The sequence below is a fragment of the Rhinatrema bivittatum genome, chromosome 10 (genome assembly GCF_901001135.1).
Source record: "Rhinatrema bivittatum chromosome 10, aRhiBiv1.1, whole genome shotgun sequence".
Lineage (NCBI taxonomy): Eukaryota > Metazoa > Chordata > Amphibia > Gymnophiona > Rhinatrematidae > Rhinatrema > Rhinatrema bivittatum.
The window spans coordinates 52,324,583-52,337,316 of NC_042624.1; the positions used below are offsets into that span (position 1 = coordinate 52,324,583).

Sequence of the window (12,734 nt, forward strand, 5' to 3'; positions counted from 1 at the left end):
CTGCCCGTATTTATAACATGTGCGTGCAGGCATGCACATGTTATAAAATCAAGGGTCGGCGCGCACAAAGGGGTGCACAATTGTGCACCCCTTTGTGCGCGCTGAGCTGCGCTGCCTTCCCCCGTTATCTACCCCCCACCCCACCTTCCCTTCCCTTCCCCTACCTCCCCCACCCTTTCCCCCCTACTTTTTTTGACTGTTGTTTCAAAACTTACTTCAGCCCTGGGGCTGAAGTAAGTTGCGTGCGCCAGCCGACTGCCCACGCGCGATCCCCGGCACAGCGGCCGGGCCTTTTTAAAATAGGCCCGGTGCGCATAAACCTGGTTACGCGCGTAAATAAATCCGGCCCTATGTGTATAAGTAACCGTAAAAGAGGAGCTTGTACAGGGCGTGCTGCCATCAGCTTGACTTCAAGCAGTAAACGAGACCCACATACAGTATAAGTGCAGTATAGGCTACTAAACTGGTCTATTATAAAGATTCTTAGTTAATCCTTTTTTGGGAAGCCTGGCTTGTATCCTGGCCTAGTCCCTACTGATTTTTTAATTTAAAATCTTGCCAAGTTTATGCTTTTGTGCCGTTAAGCAATTATTTTTCAGAATGAATGGATATATTCCTAAATTTTCTGCCCAGATTGTTTAGATTGTGGACTTATATGATGCATTAGCCTACTGGTTTTTTATACTCTAGTGTTGCATACCATCTCTCTAGTATATTCTGTTCTAATTTTAAGAAGAAAGTATTTAAAGTACTAGCATATACTATGGGGCGAAAAATGAAGACTAGCAATGCATGTGTTATTTTTTGCAGTAACACAACTTGTACCCTGGCTGAAATTGCATTGTCTTCGTGCATTATCACACTATGGGGCCTCTGCTGTAAAATGTGTGTAAAACTCACTGCTACCCCCTTTCAAAGGGGTCATCGAAGCCCTGATGAGCCCTGGTCCACAAGGATGCTGTGCTGGGGATAGGCTTAATCTGTAGGAGCCTAAAGGGGATCACTCTTAAAAAATAGTCCTCACCTCACCGGCGCGTGCTTGTTATAAAATCAGTGCATCCATGTGCACGCGCCGAGAACCATGCGCACATGGACGCGTGCGCGTATGTTTGAAAATATACCCTTAGGTTTGTACCTGAGGCAGTGGAGGGTAAAGTGACTTGCCCAAGGTCACAAGGATCAGCAGCAGGATTTGGCTTCCCTGGTTTACAGCCTGCTGCTCTTAATATTAGGCTACTCTGCAAGGAATCTGACGGTCTAGATAGGAGGGCAAAGTCATTGGAGCATCTTCTCTCTATGAACACTCTGCAGTGTTGGGGTAGCAAAGGCACAATGAAAAACTCCACGAGGGTCTCAAAACACTACAGAAAGAGCTGCACATTCCAACCCAAAGAATTGCAAGAATTGAAGAGCGGAAAAAAATCACAGATGTCCAGACCTTTGTCTATACTGGTCTCTTAACATCTGTTGTGATCATTGGACTGAATAACCAAAGCAATAACTGCTATAACCATCGCTGTTTGCCAGCTGACATATTTCAAGTGATCAACAACTGCACCAGGTGCCCCATTCACCAAAGCTACTCTGATCCCCTTTGACCACATCCATTGCATCCACACTATGCAGAAGCTGCCTGCTCAGAGAACCCCAAGACCAGAGGAGGAAAGGTTGCAGAGGGTCATCTAGGCTGAGATTAGAGGAAGTTTCCATCTGACCACCTCTCAAAGTTTGCCTCTGATACCTTCTTTGAAGGACTTACCTCTCACCTAATGTAGCCTTTTCTCTGCTGTGCTACGTGTCTTGCAGACAGAACTATCTGAGATCATGAAGTGAAAGGTTGGTGTACAGTCATGGCCATGGCTAAGAACATGTAGAGTGGCTTTTTATTTCAATTTGTGACATTATAATGCTTTACATATTTTGAAGTGTATAACAATGTTAGGAAAACCATTCTCTTCCATTGACCTTTTGCTTATAAATTCATTTGCATTGTGTAAATAAATGAGAATTTATTTTTAAAGTACTGATTTCTCTCTACCTCTTTTGCTCTCTCCATGACAGCAAGGATCCTCACAATCATGCCACTCTATTATTGAATGGCCCTTTCTTAGCCTCAATAAAACCCTTGTGCCTTGTACATCGTGGAGTGTACAACAATGCTTGAACATCAGTTGTCATTTGTTAGCCATTTGTTTGAAAAGACATTTTCATGGCCTAACAAAATGTGGTTTTCCATAGGAAATTATAAACAAAAAAAAACATGTATTGGTATTTTTTCTTCCAAAGAGAAGTGCAGGAAGTGTCATCTCTTGTCCATGACCTTCATCTTTCTGCCTCATTGCATGCTGGTAGTTGAGCTCTTTCAGTAGCATGCACACCAAAACTTTAACAGCTGGTCGGAAAGCAGTTGTTAAATTTTAGACCTTAGCCAGTAGACTGAGGAGAACATACCATCATTTTCCCCTTGCACCTGCTGAAGCCTAATTTGCATGTGATGTTCCTTCATTTACTGCAGGTCCATGCCAGTTTTAGTGCCTGCCTGCTAATGTCTTCTGACCTTGTATTTAGCCTGCACACAAAGGTGTTAGTGGGCAAATTTAAAGGGGTATGGCACCTAACTCAGCACCTTTGAAAACTGATCAAGGCTCAGCGCCTACATTTAGGCATCTTGTTTCACAGGACACCTAAAGCGTGGGCAACTACAGAGCACAAACGGGCCGATACAGAAAAACCCGCGGGAGAGTGGGCAAGCGCCCAGGCCACTCTCCTGGGTGCGCGATTCAGAAAAACAAAAAATGCAAATGAGGGCCAGCGGTAAAAGGAGGCGCTAGGGACACTAGCGCCTCCCTTTTGACTGAAGCGGCAGCTGTCAGCGGGTTTGACAGCCGACGCTCAATTTTACCGGCGTCGGTTCTCAAACCCACTGACAGCCACGGGTTTGGAAAACGGACGCCAGCATAATTGATGTCCGTCTTCCAACCCGCAGGCCGCGGGCAGATTTTTACATTTTTTTATTTATTTTTTTAATTTTTGGGGCCTCCGACTTAATATCACTATGATATTATTTCGGAGAGTGTACAGAAAAGCAGTTTTTTCTGTTTTTCTGTACACTTCCCTATGGTGGCCAAAATTAATGCCTGCCTTTGGCAGGCGTTAATTTCTGAGAGTAAAATGTGCGGCTTGGCTGCACATTTTACTTTCTGAATCGCGCGGGAATAACTAATAGGCCCATCAACATGCATTTGCATGTTGCAGGTACTATTAGTTTCGGGGGAGTTGGCCATGCGTTTTCGACGTGCTATTACCCCTTACTGTATAAGGGGTAAAAATAGCGCGTCGAAAACACACGGCCAAATGCGGGCTAACATTGCGCTCCACCAGAGCGCACTTTACTGTATCGGCCCGAAAGTTAGGGCTGGGAAAAGAGTTTAGCACCAAGTGCTGTTTCTCAGTGCTAGGCACCCAACTTAGGGACCTAAATCTAGGAAAATACATTTAAGAAATTATAGTTCAGGTGAATTTTCATCCTAAAATGTAGGTCCCTAAGTCCATGTGAAAATATGGCTGGCTGCCTGAGTGAAGCACTGAGCATTTTGTTGCAAGTTGCATGACACATAACTTTTTGGGCATGCTAAATGGCCTTCGCATGCATTCTAACCTTTAATGCATAGACCCTTTGAATGATTTCTATTAAAGATATCCTTGTATGCACTAATTGCTTAGTCATCTTTTAATCTTGCACTTCCGCTGTGATGTCGAAATAAACAGTTTCATTGATTCTAACAGGGTAGATGCTCATGTCACATTTAATCATCATTTGAGCATGTGTCATTTTGTGCATCGCTGCTTTTATACCTTCCGCTTATTTATAACAATCCTTTTATATGATTACAGCAAATGCAGTACAATTAGCTTTGGTAGTTAATTCTGTCCTAACTGCAGTACTACACTGCTGTTTAATAGCTTTCACCAGCAGAACTCGCTGTCAAGTTCCAGGCCCCTTTGCTCTCACAGGCTAAATGCAAATTGAGGTTTGCAACAAAATATGCTAAACTAGGAGCTTACGTTTTGTCTGTGGATTAGAGATGTGAGGACATGGTTTCACTGAATGGAAAAATTGCACAGCCGGATGTGTGTACCCCATGCAAATTATTCATACCAAAATAGCACCATGCCTTCATACAATGCCTCCATTTTTCTTTTGTCAACAAGAGTTTTTATAAATGACCTAGATGATTTCTCATTACTTTTTTCTCAAGAATTTTACATAATTCGCTACCTTTTTCTCAAGAATGTCGAGCTGCACTTGCATGCCCAGGGGATCCCAAACCTCTCCCCCACATTTCCACCCAACCCCCATACCCAGAATTGTATAAATAATGACTCGGAAATATGTTGTATTGGGTAGCATATGGCTGCAGGATTTATTTTAATAAACTATCCCCCACAGAGATTATCTGGCCACTTCTGACCTTATTTTTTTTTTTGTTGATAAGGGGGTGCTTGGGAGCAAAGCATGTAGCACCCCCCCCCCCCCCATCAGTCAGTTGGTAGCAGTGGCATTGTTTGCTAGGGATGTGCATTCGTTTTAAACAAATAGAAATGAGTAATGAATGAGGCCATTTTTAGTTCATTCCAAATTTTCTGGTATTTTTGTATTTGTTTAAAAAAACACACACAGGCCTTGGGCAGGGCTAGGCCTTAGCACTGGCCTGGTACTGACTGCAGGTTCTGGGCCAGGTCTGGTACAGAAACGTTGTCCTAGCCACAAGGCCTAGGCCCACTGCTGTGATCTGGTAGTCAGACCTGGTCCCGGTGCTGAGGCCTAGGCCTGGTCCTGGCACGAATCTGGGGCCCGGCCCTAAGATCTGGCCCTGACACCAAGACCAGGGCTTGGCCCTGAGACCTGGTCCTATCACCAAGGCCTGGTTCCATTGCTAAAGCTGGGGCCTGGCCCTGAGGCCTGGTCCTATTGAGGAGGCCTAGGCCCAGTGCTGGGACCTGGCTTTGAGGACTGGTCCCAGCACCAAGGCATAGGCCCAGATCTCCAGGCATCTTCTTTGTGTCAGGGTACTTAAAAAATGTCACTGTCCACTTGGAGGATGGTGCCAGAGTGATGTCAGTTTGGCACCTCACTCCAGAGTAGACTGCGCAATTAAGATGTAACCTTCCTCCTGAGTAGATGTTATAAACTATTGTTGGCATACTCATGTAGGGTGGCAAGATGGGTCCCAAGCCCACCATCAGAGCAGGAAATAGCCAGAATCCTTACTGCCCAGTCAAACTTAGCATTAGTTTTATTCATTTCAGTGGTGCCTGGAGAGCCCGCCTCTACTGTAAAAACTAGGAACAAACTGATCCCTGCCCTACATCATCATAAATTAACATCAGACAACTTTATTTGAAATTAGAAATTAGTAAACAAGGTATTTAACAAAAGATGTCCCAGGATAAGCCTCTGGTTCTACCAGCGACTTCTTGCTTGCAAGGGACTCTCCATCTTAATGCTTTGTTCATGCCACAGTAAAACCTAACTTATCGCCTCACAAAGGTTGGCATTGAATACATCCAATCCTGCATCTGATAGGTAGATGCCATCTGGCCTGTAAAGAGTCACTACTCAAATACTACAACCACTTGAAGAGAAACAATTTCACACCCAATAATGATCTGTTATTAATTCAGTAAAAAGTGATGTGTAAGATATCATGCAACCCCCTCTGCCAAGACCAGCCAGCTTCTTCTTAAGTGGAGTGGAGGTGTAGTCTAGTGGTTAAAGGTGTGGGCTGAGAGTCAAGGTTCAAATCCCACTGCTGTTCCTTGTGACCTTGTGCAAGTCACTCCATCCTCCATTGTCTCAGGTACAGAATTAGATTGCAAGCCCTCTGGAGATAGAGAAATACTTCCAGTACCTGAATGTAATACACTTTGAAGTGCCTGAAAAGCAGAATAAAAATAAAATAAGCTTTTTTTTGCGTTTTATTGATTGTTCCCATTTTCTTTTCCCCTCACCATACCAGCCATGAGATAATGTGGAAATAGACAATTTTTGTGCTAAGAAAAATCTCAGCTATGATGGAAAGGTCTTTCTGGATCCTTTTTTCATAACTCTGTGCTTTGGGTAGATGCAGGATCATCGCCCATCAGATGAATTATCACAGTATAATGCAAGGCAAAGCATCTACTTCTCTGCAGCACAGTGGTTAAAAACTAACTCCACAACATCCTATGCTTTCCAGTCCAATGACTCCATATGCTGTAGTTCACCAGGCCAAGGTGCTCCCCCTGTGCTGTAGCTCAGGTATAAGGAATAGCTGAAGATCCAGACTGTGCATCAGTACCGAACCTGTAGAATTAAAAGGAGAACAGCAGGCATGGATGGCACGGGACCTGCCCAATGCCATGATCTTTTTGGGAGATAGGCCAAAGATTGATGCAGAGGTGGCAGGCCCTATGCAAAAGGAGTGCCTTCTGATTTGCTCTGCATGGAGGCTCATCTCTGCTACAGCCAATTAAAGGACTCTGTGGAACTGAAATATGGTTAATGGGGACTCATTTGCATGCATGAAAAGCCACTGAGAGAACTTGACCAGGCATGAGAGCAGGCCCTTCAATGCATTCAATGTTAAGGCTGCCCCTTTTCCAGGCTGGTCAGTCTTTAACCTATGCAGAATAATACATACTGTCCTCAATGCAATTTCTGCATCGTTAGCCTGGAGGCTGGAGCTGGCAGGGGCTACCCTGAAGGGCCCCCCAAAAATAAGGGAGTGAGCACAGGTGACAAATGTGACCTTGTACCTGCTAAAACACACCAAAAGTAAGGCTTCTAAAGTGCTACTCAAAATATCATGGCAATGGGCCTTCTACTGTCCCTGTGTCTGGGGGAACCCCTAGCCCACCTCTGAATTGGCTTTTTGATCACAAATATCTGAGCTGTAGCATAACAATGCAGGATGTTAGAGAAGGATACAGGATAGCCCTGTTAAATGAGATTAGAGGATAGCAATGAACATTAAGAATGCCCTTTGCTCCAATATGAAACTCAGACGTCTCTGCTGTACTAGATCTCTGGGTACCAAGGAAGACCTCCATGTCTGCCAATATCCAGCAGTAGGTACTGTTCCTTTGGACAAGGACTGCATGATCACTTATCAGGCCTTATGGGTGAGACAACACTGCAGGTGTTCTCTGGTGCTGGCATTCTTCCCCATCTGTGACAGGAGCGAGTGGCCTAAAAGTAAACCACTGAAAGCAAAAGTGAGCCTTGTCAAGTTTATTGTTTACCCTTTGGATATGGGATGCCCTGAATAATATATTATAAGCTAGGTAATGCAAGACTATGTCCCTCAAGAGGTCCACTGTTTGGTGAATTCACGTTATTAATAACATCTACTGTAGCTTTTTTGTCAGACCTGAAGACAACATGCTTATTTGTCAGGTCTGCCTCCCATAGACGCAATGCTACCAATAATGGGGAACAGCTCAAGGAAGTAACCCTGGCTGAATGCCATTGCTGGGGCCATGCTTAGGCACACCAAATGCCCCAGACGAAACACCAAAGCCGGTCCTCCTGGAAGCGTCGGTGAATTAGTTCTAGCTTGCTGTTTAACAATGAGATTGCAGCGGAGAAAGAGGCCAAGTCCTGCACCTGCTCAGCCCATATTCAGCTGGCCCTACTCCTCTGACCCTGGCAGGACCAGGTGGGCCAAGTACAGCGTTAATCACCATTTTGCTTGATCTGAGGCTACCCAAGGCCAGACCGGCAGCCTCATTGTTGCCTTGACTGTAGATGCAGGATGTGGCCTTGGGAGGATCTATTCTCCTACGTATTATGGGGCAATTTGGGGGCCCCCCCTTAAAATTATAAAAGTGACCTCTAAGTGTTTTTCCTATGGATACTTAATGGGAAAATGCTTCAGTACATCAGGCCCACAGAGATCTAAGAAAACTACATTGGATTTTGGTCCTGAATGCAGAGCAGTTCTTGTAGTGTAAGCATAGAGCAAGGAAGGTTACTATATGATATGGATGTGCAAAAAGAATGTCACCTCACAAATAATTTTGTGAATCTCCAGTGCTATTTGCTTTTTTGCCAAAAGTTTTAGCACAAGATTTTTTTTCCTGAGAACAAACAAAATCCAGCAAAAGCTTCATGAAAAGGCAAAGGAATCATAGCTTTATTAGTGTATGATTAGTGGTCTCAAGACCCTTCCTCTGTAAGTGATGGCGGTATAGAGAGGGGTGTAGACGTTTGAGACTAGCCAGTGGGAGGTGTCATAGATTTAAGAAACTTCCTGTGCCCAAGTGAGGGAAGAATGAGATTTGAGGGGTAGTCTGCATCCAGTCTGAAGGTACCACCACTTTGCAGAATTGTGCTGGTGTGTGGGCTTTCTCTTCACAGGGGGGTAGATTTTCAAAAAGCGTGATTTGGCGTACTTTTGTTGGCGCATCAGGCGCCAACAAAAGTACGCTGGATTTTAGTAGATATGCGCGTATCCGCTAAAATCCTGGATCGGCGCACGCAAGGCTACCGATTCCGTATAGCCGGCGTTCGCCGAGCCGCGCAGCCTACCTCCGTTCCCTCCGAGGCCGCTCCGAAATCGGAGCGGCCTTGGAGGGAACTTTCTTTTGCCCTCCCCTCACCTTCCCCTCCCTTCCCCTACCTAACCCACCCCCCCGGCCCTGTCTAAACCCCCCCCCCTTACCTTTGTCGGGGGATTTACGCCTCCCGGAGGGAGACGTAAATCCCCGTGCGCCAGCGGGCCACTAGCGCGCCGGGACGCGACCTGGGGGCGGGTCCGGAGGGCACGGCCATGCCCCGGACCGCCCCGGGCCGTAACCACGCCCCCGGACCCGCCCCCGAAACGCTACGTCCCGCCCCGAAAACGCCGCACGGATCGGGCCCGCCCCCGACACGCCCCCCTCGGAAAACTCCGGGACTTATGCGAGTCCCGGGGCTCTGCGCGCGCCGGTAGGCCTATGTAAAATAGGCCTACCGGAGCGCAGGGCCCTGCTCGCGTAAATCCGGGCGGATTTACGCGAGCAGGGCTCTTAAAATCCGTCCTAGGGAGTCTATTTCTCAGCAGAGAGGTGCTGTGAAGAAGAGCGTTCCTGTCATAAGAGAGGGGCTGTGTTGAAAGAGGCTCACCTCCTGGGCATAGAAAACTTGGAGGTGTTTAAATGTCTCTGTCATATCTCCCCTATCTTGCCTTTCCACCAGGGCATGTATTTTATGTATATATTTATTTATTTATTTATTGGATTTCTATGCCGCCTACACCGAGGCCCGATTTAGGAGCCTGACTCCAGAAGTTAGGCACCTAAACTCTTTGAAAATCAGCAAAAAATAGGTACTGAATTTAGGGACCTGCCCAAATTTAGGAAGTGAGCTTTTTTTGACTATCTGCCTCATGGTACATACATATGTCATGCATAAATGTGACAGTGATTTGGGCTCTTCTGCATTGTCCAGAATATTTAGGTCGTGAAGTGTTTTGTCAGTTTTCATTGGTTTTCATCACTGGAGAATGAATGGCATTTAAAAGGCAAAAAAAAAAAAAAAAGCCTCTGTAGTATTGTAAAAGTGAAGCTTTATGGAGTTTAAAGGATTATCATTTTTTAAAATGTAAAAGTATAAGCATTGTGTTTTGGCAGCAGAATGGCACAATTTGTTTTTTTCTCCTGATGAGCTTAAATTATTCATCATCGGAAATCTACTCTTTAAATATTCAGCAATACTTGGTTATGATGGTGGGGTGATCCGAAATAAAGGAAAGTATTGATTTTAAACATTTGAAATATCAATGAAGCTGTTTAAGTCTTTTGCTGGATAAAATTCCATTTCCTACTATTCCTTTATTCTCAAATTGTGCAAGACATGCCAAACGTTCTGTTTGTAAAGCTTTAGCCAAGAGTGCAAATGTGCAGAACATTACAAGCACTGTATTTCATTGCTTTGAGCTGATCTAAATTGTCTTAAATCCAAAAGAAGATATGGTCAGTTTTGCTGATGATTAGCAATATGCTGTACTAAACCAAACTAGATATAGGAGGTAATTTTCAAAAGAATTTATGTGCGTAAAACTGGGATTTACGCACATAAATGAGCTTTTGAAAATTGCAATCTTTGCACATGTAACTCCTTTGAAAATTCACTCCATAGGGCTGAATTTTCAAAAGGTTTTACATGCATAAATGGGCTTTTGAAAATTCTTATGATGTCACTTTTACCCATGTAATTCCTTTAAAAAATTATTCCATCAACATAATTATCTGTGATATGAAAAGGCTAAGTTACAGAAACAGCATTATTTTGATAGATTATACAGAACAAAACAGTGCAGGATTTCATCTCTTGGGAAGAAAGTGAACATGGAAAAATGAGATTGGAGAATTGCTTTCTTCCAGCTTGGTGATGGTACATAATCAACAAGTCAGTGACCTCAAGTTTTCTGGTCCAGTGGATCAATGTCCATTATTCCATTTTCTCTGCATGATTTTAAAAAGGTCCACTGCTCACAAGTTAAAATGGTCTATTGAGAAGTGTTAGGACTTTAGCTCTTTGCCTCTCTGCAGACAAAGCTGATACGATTCCTCACAAAGGGGAAGAAAAGTACCCTACAAAACCTAAAGGCCAGATTTAGGGACAAAGGTCAGGTCACAAGTGCAGTAACCTGCAAGTCTCTTTGCTTGCATGGTTTTGAAATAGCACTTCTATCACACATAAGGCTTTAATTTCCACCAGCTTCTAGAAAGGGAAATATTCCACAGAGAAAATGGTGCAAATACAGAAAGCGCCCTTTCTTGGGCTTCTGGCCACTCATCAACTTTACCCCTTTGTGCTAAAGCCCTCTGTGCTTTTAGCTCTGGCATTTATTTGTACCCCTTTTTGTTGTGGAATTCTTTGCCTTATCTATGTATTATGTATTGGATTTATATTCTTCCTTTTGGATACTCCCAGAAGTTACAGGAAATGTGACAAAAAAAATGCACTGCATCAAAATTGTAATTTCCAGTTGACTTGCCGGCTTTTCTGCAGGATCCTCAAGTCTAACCTTGAGCAGAGATCTCACAGATCTTTGTCAGAAAGGAAGGTCTCGGCAGTGCTGGGCTTACTCTCTCCTCATGCCCAGCCCTGTTGCTCAAATCCATAGATGCCATGGGAATAAAACCAGGATTAACTCAGTTGGTTTCTTTTGACATGGAGCTATTTGGTCACCCTAGGCATGAGGTTACTATTTTATTCATGAAATCTTAGAAAGAAATATTTTTCCTCAACCTGCCCTTCTGTTGGGCCTACTGGATAGTGGGAAAATGGAATATACAACTATTAATAAATTATTGGGCAAAGTTAATATGCCATCAAGTAGCATATATAGCTTCTTCCCTCATTCCCACCCCATGTGTCTCCCAACACATATTCATAAGCACAAAGCAATAAAGCCAACAAATTAAGTTACTTAGAGAGTCATTCATTCATCAAATTGTGTTAGGGCCTTATCGCGGGCCCTAACGCCCACAATAACACCATAACGCATGCGGGGGCGGATTCCCGCTGACGACCGGCCCGGGGATTCACCGCCCAGGCCGGCCCAGGAGATACCATGTGGTCTGCCGAGCGCGGCTCTGTCACAGCCACGCTCGGCAGACCACGTGACTAGAGCGACCGGCCCACCGGGGGATGCCCGATCCCCCGATAGGGCAATCCACCCCTGAACGCATGTGAAAAATAACACATCGCAAGATGTGTATGCAAATTTTAAAAATTCAGGGGTTAATTTTAAAAGGAGCGAGCAGCCGTCCTAAATCCAATGGCCGCATGCAGAGGGGAGGCACGGCAACGCAATTGGGCCTCCCCCAGTTCCCTCCAATTAAAGAGCGGACTTCCCTACCCCCCTGCCTAATTTTCCTTTCCTTTCCCCTCTCGACACCTAAACCCTACCTACCTACCCCAAATTTTGTTATTTCACTACTTACTGCTCCTCTGGAGCAAAAGTAATTTCTGCACACCGGCTAATGGTGTAACACATGCTAATGTGGCAGATTTGTGGAGCAAGACTTCCCTTAGGTAAAGCTATGCTGGCTATGTTGTATAAAACCATGTGCTAACGGAATATATCGAATTACATGCCCCAAAAAGGAACCTTCGCTCAATGAACAAAGGCCTCCTCAAAATTCCTCCTGCAAAAATCACCCACCTAGCATCAACCCGAGAAAGAGCCATATCCATCACCAGCCCATCTCTATGGAACTCTTTACCCCACAATCTAAGAATTCAATGTGACAACAAAATCTTCAAAAAAGAGTTAAAAACCTGGCTTTTCACCAGAGATTTCTCAGATGCACTTAATCACTAACACCACCAGTCCCCCAACCAGACAACACCAAGAACTCAGAGATACCTCTTTCAACCTGAAGTTTCAACAAAACCACGATTTCTACAATAGACTTATAAGAACTTGTTTTCTCCTATTTATGAACTAACCCTTCTATTACCTTCTCCAATGTTACCTAACTTTTTATCTATGAAATTCTCCCTGTTAAACCTAATTTTATTTTGTTCTACTATTATAATTAGTTTCCTGTAAACCGTTATGATGGCAAAACTGAATACAAGGTATACAAAACATGTTAAATAAATACAAAAATAAATTAACCCCTTCAAAAAAAGTGGCAGATTTGTGAAGCAAGACTTCCCTTAGGTAAAGCCATGCTGGCTATGTTCTATAAAACCA

At 44.2% G+C, this 12,734-nt stretch overlaps 1 protein-coding gene across 3 annotated transcripts in view; it reads left to right on the forward strand.

Annotated features, from left to right (window-relative positions):
• NTNG1 (netrin G1) overlaps positions 1-12,734 on the forward strand; it is a 512,747-nt gene that overhangs the window by 259,329 nt on the left and 240,684 nt on the right. The gene's annotated exons all lie outside the window — the stretch shown is intronic.